Source organism: Vulpes vulpes, chromosome 6, assembly GCF_048418805.1.
Source record: "Vulpes vulpes isolate BD-2025 chromosome 6, VulVul3, whole genome shotgun sequence".
NCBI classification, from domain to species: domain Eukaryota; kingdom Metazoa; phylum Chordata; class Mammalia; order Carnivora; family Canidae; genus Vulpes; species Vulpes vulpes.
The window spans coordinates 28382691-28404078 of NC_132785.1; the positions used below are offsets into that span (position 1 = coordinate 28382691).

At 34.9% G+C, this 21388-nt stretch overlaps 1 long non-coding RNA gene across 1 annotated transcript in view; it reads left to right on the forward strand.

Annotated features, from left to right (window-relative positions):
• The first annotated feature begins 10209 nt into the window (after positions 1-10209).
• Positions 10210-21388, forward strand: part of LOC140599214 (uncharacterized) — a 39240-nt gene continuing 28061 nt past the window's right edge. Inside the window, exon 1 of the long non-coding RNA XR_012001900.1 lies at positions 10210-10474. This is a non-coding gene — a long non-coding RNA (uncharacterized lncRNA). The remainder of the gene's footprint in view (positions 10475-21388) is intronic.

Here is a 21388-nt window from a genome sequence, read left to right on the forward strand (position 1 = left end):
TTTTCCCTTAATTCATTATGGACCTCCTTGTAGTTCACATTGTCACATGGTTTTCACCATTGCTCTCAATCCTATACCACCTTTCTCAACTCTACTTCACCTCAAAAAATGGACATAATGCTTCCTTTTGCAGAGCACAGCATAAAAAGCCTTTTTTTTTATCATAAAAGAATTATGACACCACAGTGGCATCATAGTTACAGGCACATCAGACATCAGTTCTTCTAAAGTCAGTAACCACACTCTATCGCAGAGAATCCCCAAAGAGTAGTTTCTCAAGATCTGTGGGCTAGACAACGATGAGGGTCATTTTCCATAATGAGTAAAATTAAATGGCCATTCTTGTGTCCTTTCCAAAACAGAGTCATGTTCCATAGAAGTGTACTGCTATTTCTACTAGCAGCAACTAATGGCTAGCAACTTTTAAACACAGTCATTTTGCTAAAATAATTTAAAGTTCTTCACTGGGCACCATGGTACACTGAGTTTTTACAAAAATGTGACTAAACAATATGTTCTTTTATCTCCTGCTTTATGAAACAGGACAATGTTGAACCTTTTAAGAATTCCAGTAAATATATTCTTAAACTATTATTTTAAATAATAAATGCTAATATTAACAATAATGGTTTTTGGACTTTTTTCTAAGTCCTTTACATTATTTAATTCTCATAATTTTATGATGTAGGCATTGTTGTTACATCCAAAGTTTTATGATAAAAATACCCACATTTATAATTTCTAATAATAATAGCTAACTAACATTTACAAAATGCTTATACTGTGCTGGTCACAATGATGATTATTTAATATAAATTATTTTATCTTTTTCCTGGTAAGTTTATGAATTTGTCTCATGTGTTAAATGGGAAAACTATTCATAGGGGCAAAGTAACTTGACCAAGCCAATTAGCAGATGTATAACTTAAACCCAGGTCAAAAAAGGTGAGTCTTTACAAAATGTTACAGTAAATCATTTCAGTGCCCAAGTGCCAGGAGATCTGATCCTAACCAGAACCCAAGGTATAATTTGCTATCTGGTATTTGGGAATTTTCTGGAATGTGAAGAATCAGTGTGGTCAAAACCCAGAAAAATAGCAGAATGATTTCCTGGTTGTTGTGCTTTTTCCTACCTCTCACAGATCCATTCTCTTCCCTTCCCTGAGCCTGAAGTTTGCCCACCTGGTTTTTCCTTGCGGTTGGTCAATGGAAGAAAGCAGCACAAGATGGAGGAAGGAAGAGAAGAAAATCAAAGCATTTCTTTCTTTCCCTTCCTTTATGATAGGTCCTGGGTAATCACTGTGTCCTCTTGCACTCACAGCTCTGACCTGGCATCTCCTCCAAGTCGCCTTTCTCACTGATTTCAGGAAATGATTTTTCTTTCTCTGTCCTTTCAACCCTAATTGGTGCAATTGCATCCCGCCCTTGCTAGTCCCTGGAAGCCTCCTCATCCGTTATTGTTCCCTTTTAACCCCGCTCACCCCTCTGTGTAAGTAGTCCCTTCATTAGGGTCTGTTTATAGGAACTTTCAAGGGTGGGTTCTGTTTCCTACTTGGGCCTTAACCAATTAAAACGAAAAAAAAAGGGAACTAGGTTGATGGATAGATTACATTTTCTAGTAACAAAGAGAATGAGGGCAGAATATTTCGACAATGGTTCTTGGGAGTTATGCCAGCAGCCAAAATGAGAAGTGTCTGTGCAGAAAGAACAAAAGAAAAACATTTAGTCAGATATTCCAAGGATTCACTTACTAGCAGTGGCAACCATAAGGCATGGAACTTCACTTTCACTAAGAAACTGTCAAGCAGGGTCTAGGCACTATAAAAATATGGATCCAAGAAAATGGAAATGTTGGTTAATAAAGATGCTGTGAGATACACCACAGAGACATTCCCTACCCTTTGAGCCAGAGGAAATGATGGATTTTGCAATATAGCTGGGAGAGATGAACTATGGATCTACAAATCCTACTTTACCCCCCTTCCCCCAGGCTAGCAGGAGGGAGTGGGAATCTCCTATAGCATGTTAAGACAGCACTATTGTGTTGCTGTGGTAGGAGAAAAGCAAAACTGTCATTTTTATTTAAACTCTCAGGAGAATTCAATCTAAGTTTTATTGGGGCTTCCTTCCTAAGCAACAAATTTGGGAATTCATATCATTTTGTTTTGAAAAAGGTTTCTTCAATAACTGACTATATTACAGAAAGTGTTTTCTATTCCACTTGAGTTTAATTTTTATATTTCCTCATAGCCTTGTGCAACAAAAGAAAATTGGTTGGTTGGGTACTATAGTACCAGGAGTCAGGTTGTTGACTCCTACGTGATTTTGCTTAAACTTATGGAAACATCCTATTTTCTCCATGCCACCCCAGGCAACCTATCTAGCAGATTGCCTAGATATTGCTCCTTTCAAGATACTGCTCAATGACTAACTCTGGCATGAAGTCATTCTGAAGTTCCCCTTCTATATCTCCCTAGGTAAAATTCATCACTTTTTCTGTTGTTGCTACCCTCCACTGTACAAAGTCCCTGTAGAAAAGACAAAACTACTTCTAGCCATCTTAGGTTTGCAGCAAGGACTCTTTAACAAAAAGATTAAGAGAAAAAACAAATAGTTTATTAGAGTGGGTAGTACACGTCAGATGGGTGAAATCTAAACCAAAAGTAATTCAAAATGGTGGCTTATAATTCCAGCTCATATATCACCTTCAACAAAGAACAGTACATTTATAGAGAAATGGCAGGACAAAGAAAAGCAGTTTTAGACTTCCAAGGACAGCAAACTGTGGGAAGGAAACTAAGAGAGTAAGGTTTGTTTGCAGATCCTCTGGTGCTGGCTCTAGGTTGATAAAGGGTCTGTCTCCAGTAAAAGAATTTCTATCCTGCCCTTAGGCAGAAAGGAGGGAGGTTTTTCTGTTTGCTGCTGTTTAATTGACTTGAGCTCAAAATAATTCTTATGTCAAAAGGCATATTTTGGGATGATATATTCTATGTTCCTTTACCCTTTCTACCATTTTGTTGTTGTTGCTATTGTTATTTTAAATAGTCTCTCTCATCCACCAGATTGTAAACTCCTTGAGAGCAGGTTTATATCTTACATATCTGCTTAACATTTAATACAGTGCCTAGTCAGAATTTGCTCACTCAAAGATATAATAATGATCTTTGAGTGAATAAATAAATATCTTTTTAGTCCAATATACAATGTGAAGAGCAAGTACATTTTTGGTTCAACTTTTCTAGAATTTATACACTTTCTCCCTTTTAACATTACAGGAAAATCTAAGAATAATTGAGCGGATTCTCTTAATTGCCCACCTACTATCCATTTTTCCTTTACTTTTAAACAGAATCCTAAATTTTGGAAGGAAGCAATGTATTGTGCTTAAAATATTCCTTTCCCTATTCATGCTTTCCGATCTAGCTAATGTGATGGATATGCAGGTATTCATGGAAAAATTTTTGGTAACTTAGGTAGTAAGTATGAGTATCTCTCTCTCTCTCTCTCCCTCTCTCTCTCTCTCTTTCTCTCTCTGACACACACACATACATACACAAAATTGGTGTAAAATTTTGCCACTCCATTTTGATCCTTTTTCCTTCTTTTAAACATAGATGTGATGCCCAGAAGTATAATAGCCTTTCTATCTTCTGTGTCCAGAGATAGAAGTAGCCTGGTTCTTTGTTCATCAGTCCTGCATAGCTTTCAACTTTATTCCTTGTTATATGAGATTAAAAAAATATCCGTACTTGTCTGAGCCATTGTTTGTCAGATTTCTGTAATATGCAGCTGAATACAATCCTGAACAATTCAGCAATGTAAGTCTCCTGGTACCTTTTATTAACTTTTCACTTGTCATTGATTCTGTGGACAGGAAAATGGCTATGGGCCAAGATGCAGGAGGTTAACACAGACTCCCAGTTACTCTAAAATAATTTCAAGTTTTGAGTCAGTTGCTCCGCTCCCCCCCCTTTTTTTAAATTATACCTTAATGATCTGATTGCTTTTTTAGATAAACTTTATATGTAAGCACCTCTAGTGATGACCGCTTTAACAGCAAGAACCAAGAATGGCCTGAAGAGATAAATGATTCTATTATCTAAGGGCTGTGAGAAAAGAGGTGCTCAGTAGGAGAAAACTAAAAGCATATTCTGCAGCAGACATTCCCTAATGTTGAATGGATCACTTTTAAATAACTCTACATATTTAGACAATTTATTTGGTTACCTAGATAGTAGATATCATGGGTCAATAAGCCATCTGGCCTTCGCATTGGTAGTTCTGGCTCTTAGCTTTAATTCCTCACAGGGATGTTACCAAGATTACCCTATGGCTATGGCACTATTACAGTAACTCATCCTCGGAAAATGATTCAGGAAAACATACTGTCCTGTTCCTCAGTGTGGAAGTTTATGGACTCCATCAAGCAATTATGCCAAAAGCTTACTCACAGAGGCATTCTTAGGTAGACGCTGGTTGTCTCTGCAGGAACTCCTATGGACTGTTTCTGTTTGGAAGTAATGTGGTCTTTCCCCTGGTGAGATGGCTTGAGAATCCATAGACCTGCTCTCCCTTCCTTTAAACTTGTTTCATACTTATGCTTATGGATCTACCAATTCAGAATACTACCAGCATCAGTTCTCTGTCAAAGAAGAAGCCTAAAATAAGTCTGCAGCAATAAAGTGACTCCAGTGTCTAGAGAAGTGTTTATTAATATAATTAGAAAGTGCTATTTAGGCAGGCTTATTTATATCGCCTGAAAGTTTGTCCTCTTTCCTGTTTCCTGTGTTGATGGATCTTGTAGAAGAGTGGTTCCTTCTGCCTCTCTCATTTTTGCTTCCTAACGTCTTGAATCTATATTATAGAATGCCAACAGTTGACCAGTGCAAAGTTTAATTTGGGTTAGAAAACTCCAGTCAAAGGGAAGTGCTTCCAACATATTCATTCAGGAATTCTCAGTTCAATCTCACTTGGATAAAGTTGAATAACCAGCTGCATATTTGAATCTTATTAGCCTTGGCCGAGATGTCCTTTCATATGAGTGCCTGACTTCTAACAAAGATGAACGAGAAATGGTCACATAAAATCCATCTTGGTGACTGCAGTAAAGCTGATGACAAGGACATTTTCCATTAAATTGTTGAAATAGTCATTGTGGGCTGCTTATAATGGAATCCATCCTCCTTCCTTTTTTCTAACAGAAGTCAGTTTGTTAGGGTATTCAGCTATGCTCCATGGAGTAGAAAATATTAGGGTAGGAGTCCTCCTCCTTTTCCAGGTACTTACTGATATAAGGAAAACACTTCTATTTGGACCAATGGGACATGAAGAGAGGTTTCCTAGAGGATTCTGGAAATGGTCTTATTGTTGATGCTAATCCAAGTTGGGTTTTTTTTTTTTTAGCACTTGTAGCTGAAGGGATTCCAACTGATAAAGTCACTGTTTATTTTCTAATAAATTTCTTCCTCAATATAGTAGCAGGAAACACCTTGTATTTTAGAAAATTTATATTTAGAAAGTTTCTTTCTAGAGCTACATAGTTTATCAGTTTTTTTTTTTTTTTCCTCCAGGAAGACTAGAATCAACTTTATTGGCAATGACAACAACTATGTTAACATTTGGTACAAGCATATATTCTTTCATTCTTGAACTTGGATTATTCAATTTTTTCTTTTTTATTTAAATGATCATATTTTGTGTTTTTGTAATCCATATTTATGAAATAATAACAATGTATAATCTTATAAAGATTTAATGTATGAGAGAGAATTCTAATTAAAAGACTTTTATTCTCTAAGTAGTTTTTAAACTGTTTTATGGGCTGCCCATCCTGTTCTATAAAGAAAATCTTTCGGGATCCCTGGGTGGCGCAGCGGTTTGGCGCCTGCCTTTGGCCGGGGCGTGATCCTGGAGACCCGGGATCGAATCCCACGTCGGGCTCTCTGCATGGAGCCTGCTTCTCCCTCTGTCTGTGTCTCTGCCTCTCTGTCTCTCTCTCTGTAACTATCATGAATAAATAAATAAAAATTTTAAAAAAATAAAAAAAAGAAAATACTTAAAAAAAAAAAAAAAGAAAATCACTGAATGCCAATTTATACAATGAAGTGTAATTATTCTGGTCAAAGCTTAGGCAATAGGCCCGGAGTTTCACCCAATGAGCACCACACACCATACCTCCCTACTTACACATAACCTGCTCAATCCTTCTGGAAATTTTAGAAAATCCTTATATTTTCTGTTTCTTTCCTTTGTATTGATGTACCATTTCCCAAAGATATTAGATTGTAATCAAACTCTATGAATCAACTTTTAATGTTCATTTTGAAATCATTACAGATGATCCCTATGCAAGTATCCCCTTAAAATGCCATACTATTTGTGCTCCACATAAAGAGAACTGATGGACTTGAATTTTGTAGTTCAAATGGATGCAGAGTCTCTGCTATTAAGGCATTAAATAGTAGTTATAAATAGATTTTACCTATTGAGCCTATATATGAGCATTCCATGTGAGATTATCAACAAATCTAGACTTTATTTCTATCTTCTTCACCCTGTCCAAAACTCCACTCTGTGGATATCAACCTTTATTTCTAAATTTTAAAGTTTATTCTTTCATTCTTTGCTTTTATTAAAATATTAGAATACATACAAACATGATTGTGTGTGTGCGCGTGTGTGTATACAGCTTCTCTTTGTTAGGTAAGGGCTTACTAGCTGGCATACTTCAGAGACTTTTTTTTTTTTTTCACTGAACAATACATCTTGGAAATTACTTCATAGAAATATATATGTGTCCCATTCTTTTTTACAGATACAAGCTACAAGATTCTCCACTACATGGATATTTAATGGACATTTAGTTTATTTCATCCTTTTGCTTTTACAAATAATCTGGCAATTATTATATATGTATATGGTGTGTATGTGTCTTCTGTATATATCTGTTAAAATTTCCAGTGTATTTATCAGGTAGAAGTAAAATTTCTGGGACAAAGGATAAATGTATATACAATTTTGGTAGATATTGTCAAATTTCCCTCCATGCATCTTTCTGCAGTGTATCAGCAATATATGAGAGTGCTCATTTTCTTACAGCCTTTATGAGAAAAATATGTTGTTGAGTTTTGGATATTTGTCAATAAAATTATGTGAAAAATGGTAACTTTAGGTAGTTTCAATACGCATTTTTCTTTTATGAGCAATACTGAGGATAACTTTTTATGGTTTAAGGCTAGTTGCATTTCTTTCATTGTGAACTATTCCTCTAGCTCAGTTTTCTATAGTTGTCAGTGCCTTTCTTGTATATCTTTAGAAACTCTTTATGTACTAGCAATATTAACCTTTTATATGTGATATAAGTTATAAATATTTTCCCATGAATATCACTGCCTTTTATTTTGCTTATTTCTTATCTCTGGATTTTGTGCCAAACTATAAAACACTTTCATAACACATATTACAGAGAAATTTACCCAGGTTTTTTTGTATTGCTTGCATTAACTGATTTCTACAATGAAATCTTTAATTCATTTGAAGTTTATCCAGGTACTTTTTCGCACCACTTAAAAAAAATTATATCTTTTCCTACTAAAAATGCTGCCTTTATTGTAGGCCAAGTTTACATATAGAGTTGAGTTTATTTCTAAGTTTTCTCTTCTGTTTTGTTGGATGTCTTCACTAATACTAGACTCTGTTTTTATAGCCATTAATTTTATCTTTTCCCTCTACTACCTGTCTTCCAGTATGTAATTGGAAGTAAGAATCCCTTTATGAAGAGTAGTCCTTTTTTTTTTTACACTTTTATACTATTTTGTATACTTCATTTGCCTTCTGCCTCACTTTGATGATTGTTCCATTTATACATTGTCAGAGTATACAGCCATTATATATTATAATTTCTTCCTTATTACCATTGTTAATCGAGTGTATAGGTAAACATGTTTTTAGTGTTTATCATGAGTTCTTAAACTGATGTTTCTCCAGTGTTTTTGGTTATTGGAAACTGATTTTCTCGTAGATTCCTCCACAGTGGTTCAAAAGAACATGAACAATATTCACAGCCATATTTTCTATGGCCTTTATATCTGACAGTCTGGCTGAATATAAAATAAATCCTCAACTTTAATCTCTTTTCTAAAGTGGCTAAATGAATTATACTATTATCATTTGGTATAAGATGATACTATTAGAAATATGATGCAAATCTACTTTTGTTTCCCTTATAAATGATTTGATCTTTCATGGATATCCTTACATTTTAAAAATTTATTTCTTCTTCCTTTAATTTTTGGTAAGACCAGTAATCTTACAGAATATGTTTAGCGTTTGACATTTTAAATATTAATTTTTCCCATCTATATGGTATGTCATTTTAGTATATTGTCTAAATTATATTTTACTTAAGAAAAAGTTTTTCACTAAGAAATTTTGTTTTTTTAGAAATTTTTTTTAATGTTTCTGTTTCATCGCTTTGGTTTTCTTCTCTGGAGAGACTTCTGTCTACGGCCATACCACCCTGAACATGCCCGATCTCATCTGGGGACACTTCTATTATGCATGCGTTAGATTTCTTTTTTCTGAAATCCTTTAATCTATTTTCTTTATTTTTAAACTTTCTTTTTCTAAAAAAACTTTCTGCTTCTCTTAAGCCATTATCTATTGTGTTCATTTGTTCATTGTCCCTTCTAGTTTAGTCTTCACTTCTGAAACTATTTATTTTCTAATGCTCTACTGAGTTCTATCACATCATTTCTATTTTTTCCCTGATTCTAAGTCGTTTTTTTTTTTTTTTTAAATTGAGGTATAGTTGACACATATAGTTACACTAGTGTTAGGTGTATAGCACAGTGATTTGACAAGTCTGCACATTCTGCTATATTCGCCACAGGTGTAGCTACCATCTGTTACCATATAACACTATCACAATACCATTGACTGGATTCCTTGTGCTGTACCTTTTATATGCATGACTTATTCATTCCCTAGCTGAGAGACTGTATCTCCCAGTCCCCTTCACCCAGTTGCTCATCCCCTTCCTCACCATCTTACCCTCTTAGTTTGTTCTCTATATTAATGGGTCTGTTTCTGCTGTTTGTCTGTTCATCCTTTGTTTTGTTTTTTAGGTTCCACAAATAAGTGAAATGTTGTTCTTTTATATCTTTATAACTTTCTTAATTTCTTTGAGTTTGATTTAAATTCTTTTCTGATCATATTTTCCCTGTGGCCTGCGATATGGTCAATTTATGGGAATATCCTCTGTGCCCTGGAAATGAAGATGTATTTTATTAACAGAGGTCAGTGTTTGAATAAAGCTATAAGATCTACTTGATTGGATAAATTGGTAAGGATGTCTCTTTATTCTGCAAAAATAGAATTTCTCTTTTTTTCTTGCTTTATTTTTTTTGTAATAACTTTGTATGGAATTTGACTATGATTCTTTTCTTTTACTCACTTTCCTAAAAAAATATTTTCTAATAATTTATAGGGGTAAGAGATGGGTTCATATATCTGCCTTAGCTTATTTGCGCTGCTATAACAAATACCACAGATTGGGTGCCTACACACAGCAGAAATTTATTGCTGACAGTTCTGGCAGCTAGAAATCTAAGATCAGGGTGTCAGCATACTTGAGTAAGGGCCCTCTTCTTGGTTGTAGACTTCTTATGGTATCCTCACATGGGACAGTGGGCTAGGTCTCTTCTATAATAAAAGCACTTCTTCCATTCCTGAAGGCTTTACTCTTAGGACCTAATAACCTCCTGAATGCCTCACCTTCTAATACTATCGCATTGGATATTAAATTTCAACATGGGATTTGGGGTAGAGGAGACATACATTTATTTGGATCATAGCCTTTTTTGACTTTTTAACTTACACAGTTCTTTTTAGTAGTTTTCATGAAGTATTCAAAAATGTGATCTCTTATTTTCCAAGTTTTTGTCTGTATTCCTTCCCCTCGCATTTGTCTGGACCTTTTAATTGTTATTATTATTTGAACTCTATTCTCAACAGCTTCTTCTGACTAGGGAATGTTTATAGAAGGAAAGTTGGCTGATTATTCTGAGATTTCACAGAACAGAATGATCCAAATTCTCCGGAACCTATGATGAACACTTCTCACTCACAAATTGGATCCTTCATAAGCTCAGCTCAGTTTCAGCTTCTATTTTTAAAAATATTTTATTTGTTTATTCATTACAGACACACAGAGAGAGGCAGAGACATAGGCAGAAGGAGAAACAGGCTCCCCGAGGAGACCCCAATGTGGAACTCGATCCCAGGACTCTGGGATCATGACCCAAGCCAAAGGCAGATGTTCAACTACTGAGCCACCCAGGTGCCCCCACAGTTTCTATTTTTAAATTGGCTTGCCACACCTTCCAGGGATTCTGTTGGCAATTTGGGGTTTCCCTTTAGGATCCATCAAACCTTTTGTTGCTTCTATTTCTTCCTGCACAGATGCTAATATAAGGTATGTATTTTAGCTGATTTGTCTCCATACATTTTTATTTTGGAATTCACAGTGATAACATATTTCCTACTTTTGATGTAACTGGTGACTATGGTTTTCTTTTAAAATTCTTGTCAGTCTATCTATTTTGCGGGGGTAGGGCAAGAGATTTGGAGACATTATTAACTATACTGTCACTATGTTTTCAGAATTCCTCAAGTAATTTTTCAATCCTGTGAGTTCTCAAATGTTCAGTATTTCAGTCAGTGTAAATTTCTGGCCTCAAGTAGAGAGCTTTTCTTATCAGAGCAAATTGGGTATATCTACCCAAATACATGTATTTCATGTCAGACTTCACTGAAAAGCCATAGGGCACTCAATACATGTCAATATTTTATTTCTTACCCACTTTCCTTAATGCTATACTCTTGATTAGTATATAATCTTCTTATAATAACTCATTATTAAAAAGCTTACAAATATATATTTTTTTCCGATGGAATATTTCTGGTTACAAGCTTTCCAGCCTGTTAACATCTGTGTCCTTTCTGCTGACTACTAGATCACAGAGCTGAAACCCCATACTGTGGCTTCTCTAAGAAACAGTCCCACTCTTTATACTAAATTAGTGCTAGTTAGAAGGAAGTTTTAAGGCTATAGCAGTAGGGAAAGGGGGCAGAAATTTTCAAAATTCATGTACACACGAGGGAAAGAAACTAGATGTAAAAACCAGTTCCAACACTGACAAGCTCTGTAAACTTAGTTTTTAAATTTACAATAAAGATACACTATAACTTATAGTATTACTCTGATGAGCATATTAGTTAATATACTTAGAATCTAGACTGAAGTCTTGCATCATTTTATGAAGCATGCAGTTAATTAAGGTGATAATGATTACTGTGTGACACTTCAGAATTCATATTATGTTGAAAGAGGTGTTTTTATGAGAAATTACCAGATAGTTAACTGAGTTTAAGATAACATTTTAAATGATCTGTTTATTCACTAACTCACAAACTTGGTTCATATTTTGTAACTTCACAAAGATTTTAAAAGCTTTCATATTATTTGCTTTTCAGATTTAAGCACTGCTTTTAGTCAAAAGAACTGTTGTCATATATTGACCTTTCTGCTCATTAGCATGTTTACATAGTGACATTATTAAAAGAAAGATCTCTGCAAACAGTAAACATCAACAAACATAAATCCTAAGTTGATGGCTACATGAATGCTTTCTGAATATAGAAAATGACTTAGAGCTTTGCAAAGGCAATTGCATTGTAAGCAGTTTTAGTAAAAAGATAGCGAATAATGATGGAAAGATATTCCATGCTCATGGATTGGAAGAATTAATGTTGCTAAAATGTCCATGCCTTTCAAAGCAATCTATAGATTCAATGAAATCCCTACCAAAACACCAACAGTATTTTTCACAGAAATAGAATAAATAATATTAAAATTTATATGAAATCATAAAGACCTCAAACAGTCAAAGCAATCTTCAGAAAAAAAACAAAAACAAAAACAAAATGGAAGGTTTCACAATCCCATATTTCAAGATAAGCTACAAAGCCATAGTAATCAAGACAGTATGTTATTGGCATGAAAACTACATAAACCAATGTAAAAGTACAGAGAGCCCAGAAATAAACCCACAATAATATGGTCAATTGATCCATAACAAAAGAGGGAAGAATATAACAATGATATACTAATATAACAATGGATAGTTTCTTCAACAAATGGTGTTGGGAATATTGCACAGCTTCATGCACAAGAATGAAACTGGGCCCCTTTCTCACACAACACACAAAGATAAACACAAAATGGACCTAGATAAGAGACATGAAATCATAAAACTCTTAGAAAAAAGCATTGGCAGTAATTTCTTTGACATCAATTCTTACAACATCTTTCTAGATGTGTCTCCTGAGGCAAGGCAAGCAAAAGCAAAGATAAACTATTAGATTTACATCAAAATAAAAAGCATTTGCACAGTGAAGGAAAACTGACAGGATGAAAAGGCAACCAACTGAATGGGAGAAGATAATTACAAGTGATATATCCAGCAAGGGGTTAATATCCAAAATATATACAGAATTTATACAACTCAACATAAAAAAAAATCTCCCAAATAATCTAATTAAAACATAGGAAGGAGACCTGAATAGATATTTTCCCAAAGAAGACATTCAGACGGCCAACAGACACATAAAAAAGATGGTCATCATCACTAATCATTCAGGAAATACGAATCAAAACCATGGTGAGATATCACCTGTCAGAATGGCTAGACAAGAAAAGATAAGAAATAACATGTTGACAAGAATGTGGAGAAATAGGAGAAATGAAAATTGGTGCAGCCACAGCAGAAAATAGAGTAGAGTTTCCTCAAAAAATTAAAAATAGAAATATCATACAATCTAGTAATTCCACTACTGGATATTTACCCAAAGAAAATAAAAACATTAATTTGAAAAGGTATATGCACCCCTATGTTTATTGCAGCACTAACAATAGCTAATTTATGGAAGCAACCCAGGTATCCATTGATAGATAAATGGATACAGAAAATGTGGCATATATATGCAATAGATATTTCTCAGCCATAAGAAAGAATAAGATATTGCCATTTGTGACATGGGTGAATCTGGAAGGTATTATGCTAAGAGAAATAATTCAGACAGAGAAAGACAATACCATATAATTTCACATATATGTGGAATCTAAAAAACAAACAAATAAAAAAAAAAGTAGAAGCAGGCTCATAAACACAAAGAACAAACTGATGGTTGCCAGAGGGGAGTGATGTGGGGATATGGGCAAAATGGGTGAAGGAGAGTAGGAGATACAGTCTTCCAGTTGTGGAATGAATGAGTCAAGGGGATAAAAGGTACAGCATAGGGAATATAGTCAATGATTTTGTAATAGCATTATATGGTGACAGATGGTACTACATACACTTTTAGTGAGCATAGCATAGCATATGGACTTGTCGAATCACTATGTTGTACACCTGAAACTAATGTGACATGGTGTGTAAACTATACTTGAATAAAAAAAAAAAAAAAGTGGGTCAAGTAAAAGATAGCTAATAATGTAATGTTGATTTTCTAGTTTCGGATAAATAAGAATACAGAATATGATTATTGTATATTTTCTAAAGCTCATAAAAAAGACTTTCTATTTTTCTCTGCAAAGAAAAATTAACAAATCAAGTATTGCTAAGTAATTAATATGTGCCAAAATTTGTGCTAAAAATGTACATATGGAAATAATCAAAACATTCTGCAATGGTTAAGTTGTTCTGAAATATGTAGTCAGCTATTTATTTATTTATTTATTAGTCATTTATTTATTGACTAGCAAGGTTCAATAACATAGATCAAAATGTAAGTTAATCAGAAGTATTGGTAATAATCTAATGTTTTGTGTCCATTTTCAGTGTGAAAATCACTAGAGCAAACAAATGATCTTCATATTTATCTACAACTCTCATAGACTACATATTTAATACACAATATACTATATATATATAAGATATATATATTGAAGAGACCTGTTGTACTTGGGACAGAATTTGTGAAATGACTGCCTTCCCATACCTTTGGTCAGAAGTGCCAAAGAATCCGTGTTTTAGAGGATTGGGAGATATAATTTCAGCTTATAAGTGCTATAAGAATAGCAGCTATTCTTTCTATCAAAAGCTGGGAAGGTATAAAATTCCCATATCTACTAATGTGCAAGACAGACACTATGCTGAGAGCCAAGATAGCAAAATAAAAGTGTCCTTAAAACACAGTGAGGTAAGAATCATCAGGGTCTCACAAATAATTAAAAGAAGTCCTTCTAAAAGTAATAAAATAGGAGGACTTGACATTTTGGGGGGGACTGATTATTGGCACACAATGTACTTGACGTTCTTTCACTCATTTAATCCTAACAAGACCTCTTCAAGTATCTCCTCTTATTGTCCTCATTTACTGATGAGAAGACTAAGAGGTCAGAATTTCAGTGACTTGTCCAGTGTCACAAGTTGATGTATAAGTAGCAGAGCTGATATTTGAACAGTTCTTTATGTTTTGGGTACAAATATAAAAAGTAATGTGTCATTACTTTAATTATGATTGAAAGTCACCAAAAAAGGCACATTTTGTCTGAATCATGTCAGGGTGCCAATTAGTGATTTTCATTTGCAAATTTAGTTTTTATTTTAGTTCAAGATTTGTAGATAAATAATATAATTTTTAATAAAACATGTATTTGAGTAAAATTTCTTTTTGAACAAAAATAGAATAGTAAAAAAGGAAAAAAATAATAAACTAGGCCACAAAAATCCCTTCACTCAAAAACAAAAATTGAGATCACATTCAATGATAATATAATTAGTAATAACAAAATTTAAGAAATAAGAAGGAAAACTAAAAATTCAGAACTTTAATTATTATATCAAAGAAATATCTAGAATAATATCACATTATATAGAATATAATTAAAATGATACTACTATTCATTAATAGTCCAATTCATTCCTTAATACTTTAAAACTTCAATGAGAAAAAAAGGAAAAAATATATTACTTGAACAAAAAATTAGAGAAGTTAAAGAAAAAGCCCAAAATAAGAATCCAATAAAGATAACATTAAGTTACTAAATCAAAATACAGAAAAGCAGGGACGCCTGGGTGGCTCAGGAGTTGTGTCTGCCTTTGACTCAGGGCGTGATCCTGGAGCCCCCGGATCGAGTCCCATTACAGGCTCCCTGCATGGAGTCTACTTCTCCCTCTGCCTGTGTCTCTGCCTTTCTCTCTCTGTGTCTCTCATGAATAAATAAATAAAATCTTTTTAAAAAATTACAGAAAAGCAGAAAAAGTGACATGTTCTCATAGCTTGAAAAAAATGCAGACAAAATTATAAAAAATATAACCCAGGAACATTAGAATTCATCTAGATACATAAAATAAGCAATAATAAGGAAAACTAACAGACAATAAAATGTAAAAAAGCTCTGTCAATATTTTAAAAATATCAGCAAAATGCTTATTTTCTGTGTTAGAAAGTAAAAATCCCCCTTAAAATGGGAAGACAAGAAGTTATTAAGGAAACACTCAGTTTAAAGGATAAGTTCTTTCAAACTATCAAGGGGATAAATCCCATTCCATGTATATTGCTTCTAAGTTTTGGAATTTAGACTAAATAATTCGTTTAAATTAAGTAAATATTAAAAAAAACGATAAAGGATAATTATCCATTTTGTTTTATGCAGTTAATACAATCCTAATATCAAAGTAAAATGTCTGCCCACCCTATCAAAAATTATACATCAATTCCTACTAATAAAAGATCTACAAATGCTATTTTACACAGTACATATACAAAAGAGTTTTCTGAATAGTACTGGTTCCGGGAATGTAGAATGGCTTATATTGGGAAATCTATGACACTGTAAGTTCTGAAAGGCACTGGCTTACAAAAGGGAGCACAGTTATAGACAATTGTAAAACAATAATAAAATTGAATAAAAGTTCCTCTCCTTTTCACTGTAACCATGAACTGGCCAATTAAGCGTTAATATTCAAATATATAATAAGGTCCTAAAAATAGTAACTGGAAATCTTAGCATGTCAAAAAAGAAAAAAAGAAAAACAAAGGCAAGGAATATGGGCTTATGATTCTTACAATTCACAAAAGCTAAACTACAGCCAGCCACTTTCCAGAGCCATCAGCATCTGAACCAGGGATAAGAAGCACACATGAGTTCCTGTCCAATTAGCAATCATAAAAGATGGCCTAAAGTGACCCTAATGTACAAATAAGCACTTTGGAAGTATTTGATATACCATAGTGTATGAATATATACACATTTATGAAAAGTGTCAAAATATTTACCTATTATTTTAGATTTTAACCATTAAATATTTTTTGGTATTTTCAATGGTCTTCAGCAGGCACTTACAATTTAAAAAATATATAAAGATTACAAAAATGATTTTATAGATGTGCATATGTGTGTGTGTATATATATATATAGTGTATATATACATCATATATGTGTATGTGTATATTATATACACATATATACATACATATAATGTGTATATATATGCATATGTGTGTGTGTGTGTGTGTGTGTATAAAACTTATATGGGTGAGGCAAAAGGAATGTTAGAAATACTAGTTGCAAACCACATGATCTAAAGATAACAATGAACATCCCCAATAGCCTCCTATTTAGGAAGCTGGTTGAATGACATGATCTGTAAAAGGCTCTGAACTCCTGGTAGAGTTACTTGTAAAAAATTATGACTTTTATGATACGAATATTTTTGAAGGACAGCTGAAGTCTTTATTAAAAATGTGTTTGCCCCTATGAGATTCCTCCATCCCTAAGACTAATATATTTGAGGAAGATTGAGTATTCTTCTGACTTGTAATCTTATGTGAAGAATTATTTTGTGCAGTGCCACAGGTTAAATGCATATCATGAAATTCACTTTCCTCTCTACTGCCATTTCTATCCCTTAATTCAATGAAAGTCCACAAAAATACAGTATGACTCAGAATATTGAAGCTGTGGCTAAGCAAGAAAAGTTCATTCAAAATTGATTTTCTTTCAGGAATCCTTGATATTCCTCATTCCAATTGTTCACCTCTACTGTAGGGCTCGGTAAACACTTAAGGAAGTTGCCATGCACTGCAGCCTGCTGGAGACATGAAGGAATGTAGGGCGGGATAATCACAACATCATCAACCCAATTCTCCAAGGTAGCTGGCCAATAATGCTGTTCTAATTGAATAACTTATCCACAGCTATTTCCCCTGGGAGAGCCGAAGGCTCAGGCTCGGCAAAGAGGCAGATGGTGCCGCATATACAATGAAACCTGTAATTTTCTCTTGCCATTGGACACGTTAACAGTGGGCTGTTTCTGCTTATTCTTTAATATTTTATTTTAATAGTCCCTTCCCAAATTATAATGTACCATGAAGCAGCCAAAGATGGATTGAGTGATACATATCATGTTTAATTTATCATACCTCTAGCTCACTGAACAACTCACTTGGTAATCAGCAGCAGTATATGTCAGTCAGGTGCAAACTGATATGAAAGCAACAGAAAAGAACCCAATTAAACCCAAAAGGAGAGATGAGTCTTCAGGGTGGCATGGCATTAACTAGCAGCAAGGTATGGAACACCAAATGCATTCTAATTCTGATTTTTTTTTTTTTTTTTTAGTGGTAATTTGCAGTGGAATATGCAAACCCTATGTATTTGGTAAGACAATGGAAGGATTGTGTTTTTCACTTCTCAACTGATTCAACCACTAGGCTCTAAAGAAGGGTGAAGGGCTGTGTGGCTGCTTGATTTTTATCTTCTAGTAGCAGCCAAAATTGGAAGAGGAAAGTGCAGTCTTACAGGGTAAGCAGTGACAGCCCATCAGCGGTCCAACAACACGACAAATGACAGGCCCAGAGGCAAACCCAGCACCGCCAACCCATCAGCTTTGAAGGCTGCCAAATGGCAGCTACAGAGATGGAAGGTCATTCAAACTTGAATGTTTGGGCTTGCTGGAATCTTTTTACCCTGGAAACATTCCTCCATTCAGAGAGCTCCTCCTGGAAGAGAGTAGAAAGGAACCCAAATGGAATGGGCACAAAGCAAGACTTGTCACTCTGGTACAATACTTCCTAAGAAAAAGCTATGTCAGGAAAAAGGCCCCAGTTAGCAAAGCTCTGTCTCTGCAGTTTACCTAAGAGGAGGAATGCTTTCATAGCTATAGTGAGTAAGGACACCATTGTCAATGTTTGTCAGAAATACCAAGACCCAGGAAGAAAGCTCTTGGGGTCACAGGGCAGTGCAGATCTGCCTGTGGTAATTGAAAACAGTGATGAGACTGGGTTGATTTTTTTTTTTTTTGAAAAGGTAAATCAGTGCTATAGCACTATGACATGGATAATTCATGAAGTTTCTGGTTTGTACTAGACACTCAACATGCCTTTCAGAAAGAAATGACACAACAATTAATGTGTCAGATAGTAATGTGCCACTTGGAGAAAGATAATTGTAGCTAGTGTTAGATAGTTATTAGGTCAGAATGCATGCTCATCCTTTCAAAGGCAGCAGTCTATTCGTGCTGGCATTCTACTGTAAGTAAAGCATTGTGCTCATAAGCACACAGGCTGTAGCCAGGGACACTGGGTTTTATCTGATTTTTCTCCATTTGCAATAATACTCTGATGATTCCTTAAACAGCACACTTGGTCATGTGAAACAGGTGAGGGTGATGAAAGAGATGGAGAGACAAAGGAGGGGCTTTGCATTTTACATCAAATAAAGTATGAGCGATGTTCCCAAGAAGGTTTGAGCATATGTGACAAAAACTATCAAATCTGAGTTTACTCACATGTAAATGATAGTCTGTCCTTCTGATGATTTAATGTATAAGGATATCAATCAGTCACGACAAGGCCTCTGAAGTCATTTCACCTCAATGAGGTTCCATTTCTTCATTTGAAAAATGTAAATAGGGAAATATGCTATATATTTAACTCCAAGATCTACTGAGGAGGTCAAGGTGAAAGAATATGAGAAAATATTTAGCAAATATAAAGGGCTGTGTCAATATAATTAATATAATTAATGTGCTTACTGGAGATCAAATGTATTATTTTTTCAACAGAGAGAATTTTAAGAAAAATTGAGCAAAGTCATAGGTTCTTAAAATTAGAAGAACGTATAATGAATAGGAATTCTCTCAAGACTATCTAGCCTAGACTGAACTAAAAACATTTCATCCAATCAATAAGGAGAAACTAAAATACATGATTATTATGTATGCACATACTTCTGCTTTATTCACTCAAGCATGGTTGTGGTGAGATACGAAAAATACTATTTAGCCATTGTTGGAAGGAGAGAAATGCTGTTTGGGGATATTTTATCTGCAGAATCCATTGAATTAGTTATTGTCATAAAGGTATTTAAAATAAATGTGATGTGTATGTGAAATACTCAAGGTGTTCAACAGTACCCCATGGACAAGAATGGGACAACACCTTGTTCTTTGCAAGGATTCATCTCCAACTGACATCCTTGTCAGACAGACCACAAACTGTAACAGAAAAAATTTACAGTGTGGTCCTTGACCTTGAGTAGATTACAACAGACATTCTTACCCAAAAGATTTTGTTAGGGGAAATCAAGCTAATATCTAACCAACAGGTAATTAAAGCAGGCAGTGCTGAGAGAGAGGGAGGAATTGTAAATAAACTTGCTGAAGGTAAATACTGCACTAATTCAGATGATAGAATGCAGGAATGTCAAACACCATGTAAGTGTTCCTAGAAATTTTTTTTTTCTTTTCTGTAAAAAAAAAAAAAAAGTGCCTAAATATTAACAGAGCTTATAGGCAGGACAGGGCTGGGACCAATCATTCAAAAACTATAGACCTTTGTAAGCAGAGCACCAAAGACAAAACAAAAACTGAAAGCAATCAACTTACATGTTCATTGTCATTTGCACACAGCAACACTATCAGTCTACCCTTTGGAGTCTTAAACCTGAGGCCATGTAGTTCCTCCTTCAAAACTTAGGACACTGAGGAACTTTGATCAAAATTAAAAATCTAGATTTCTTCAATTCCTCCAAGATACAGCAGCCCCATTCCTGCTACCTTCCCCCTTACACTAAAACAATAGCAACAACAAAACTCTAGACAGAGTAGAAGCATAGAAAGTCTCTGAAAGGTGAAAGAAGGTTGATAGCTGAGGACTTCGGGACTTGAAAAACAACATGGTAGAGAGCTCCCTGGGTTTCCTTATTACTGCCCATATACCCCAGGAAGTGCATTTCAGAAGCCACTAACCCATAACCACCAACACATAAAAAAGCTCCAAGAAAATCCTGGTATCCTCTTGCCAAAGGCCTGGGGAAACAGCAGTCTAATAACAGAAAAATGTTTTGGCAATACCCACCCTACTCCAGCCAGCCAAAACCGAACGGAAGAACTCTTGAACCTCCATATCCACCTGGCTGGCATGAATGAGGTTGAATGGTGGTGCTGAGGGTTCGTTGGCACTCTGCTCCCCTTGTGCCCTCCTGGTGGCAGTGGGGCCAAAGGAGAGCTGACCTTATACCTTCTGTGGGGTTGGTGCTCTACTGTCACTGGGAAGTTATCCACTGGACAAAGGAGGAACTGAACTTCAACCTCACCCATGGGCTATGAGGTAATGTGTGAGTCAATGCCGCACTTGAAGTCTTTTATAAATAATCCTGCCTTAAAGTGGTATCACTCTGTCTTGATATTCAATAGAAGTCACTAAGTCCAGCCTATCTCAAAGGGAAGGGATTAAGCTCTGCCTCTTGAGAGGAGGCATAGTGCGGGATTTGTGTATTATATTTTAAGTCACCACAGAGGCTCTTCTAGGGGTGAGGAGTATTCAAGGAAGAGGATGCAACATATGTGGAGAAGCCCAAGATTTAGAGTTGGAAATCCATAAACATATAGTTCATCTGATTATCTGATATTGGTAGCCACTGACCACTGAGGCAGTGGAAAGCAAAAATGGAATGGTTCCCTTAGGAAACTAATGCAACCCTTGTCTCAAAACTATAATCCCTCTGCTTCCTCCTCCCCCACCTGTGGATACCTCATCTTGTATCTTATTAATAAAATAGATGCAATCAAATGAAAACAATCTCATCCTTCCACCAAGCCCATGAATCTACTGGTATCTATACACATAGTCGGCCCTGTCTTAGGGTCCTTCTTCCTATCAGGCCATCTCTTCACTACTCTACCATACCCAATTTACTCTCCCAATTATCCCCTTTTCTATTCTGTAATATCATCAGTTTCTACTGGATCATTTCCATTTGCTTAAAAACAAGCCTTGATATAAATGTTTTTTTTTTCCCCTTGGCTTATACCCCTCC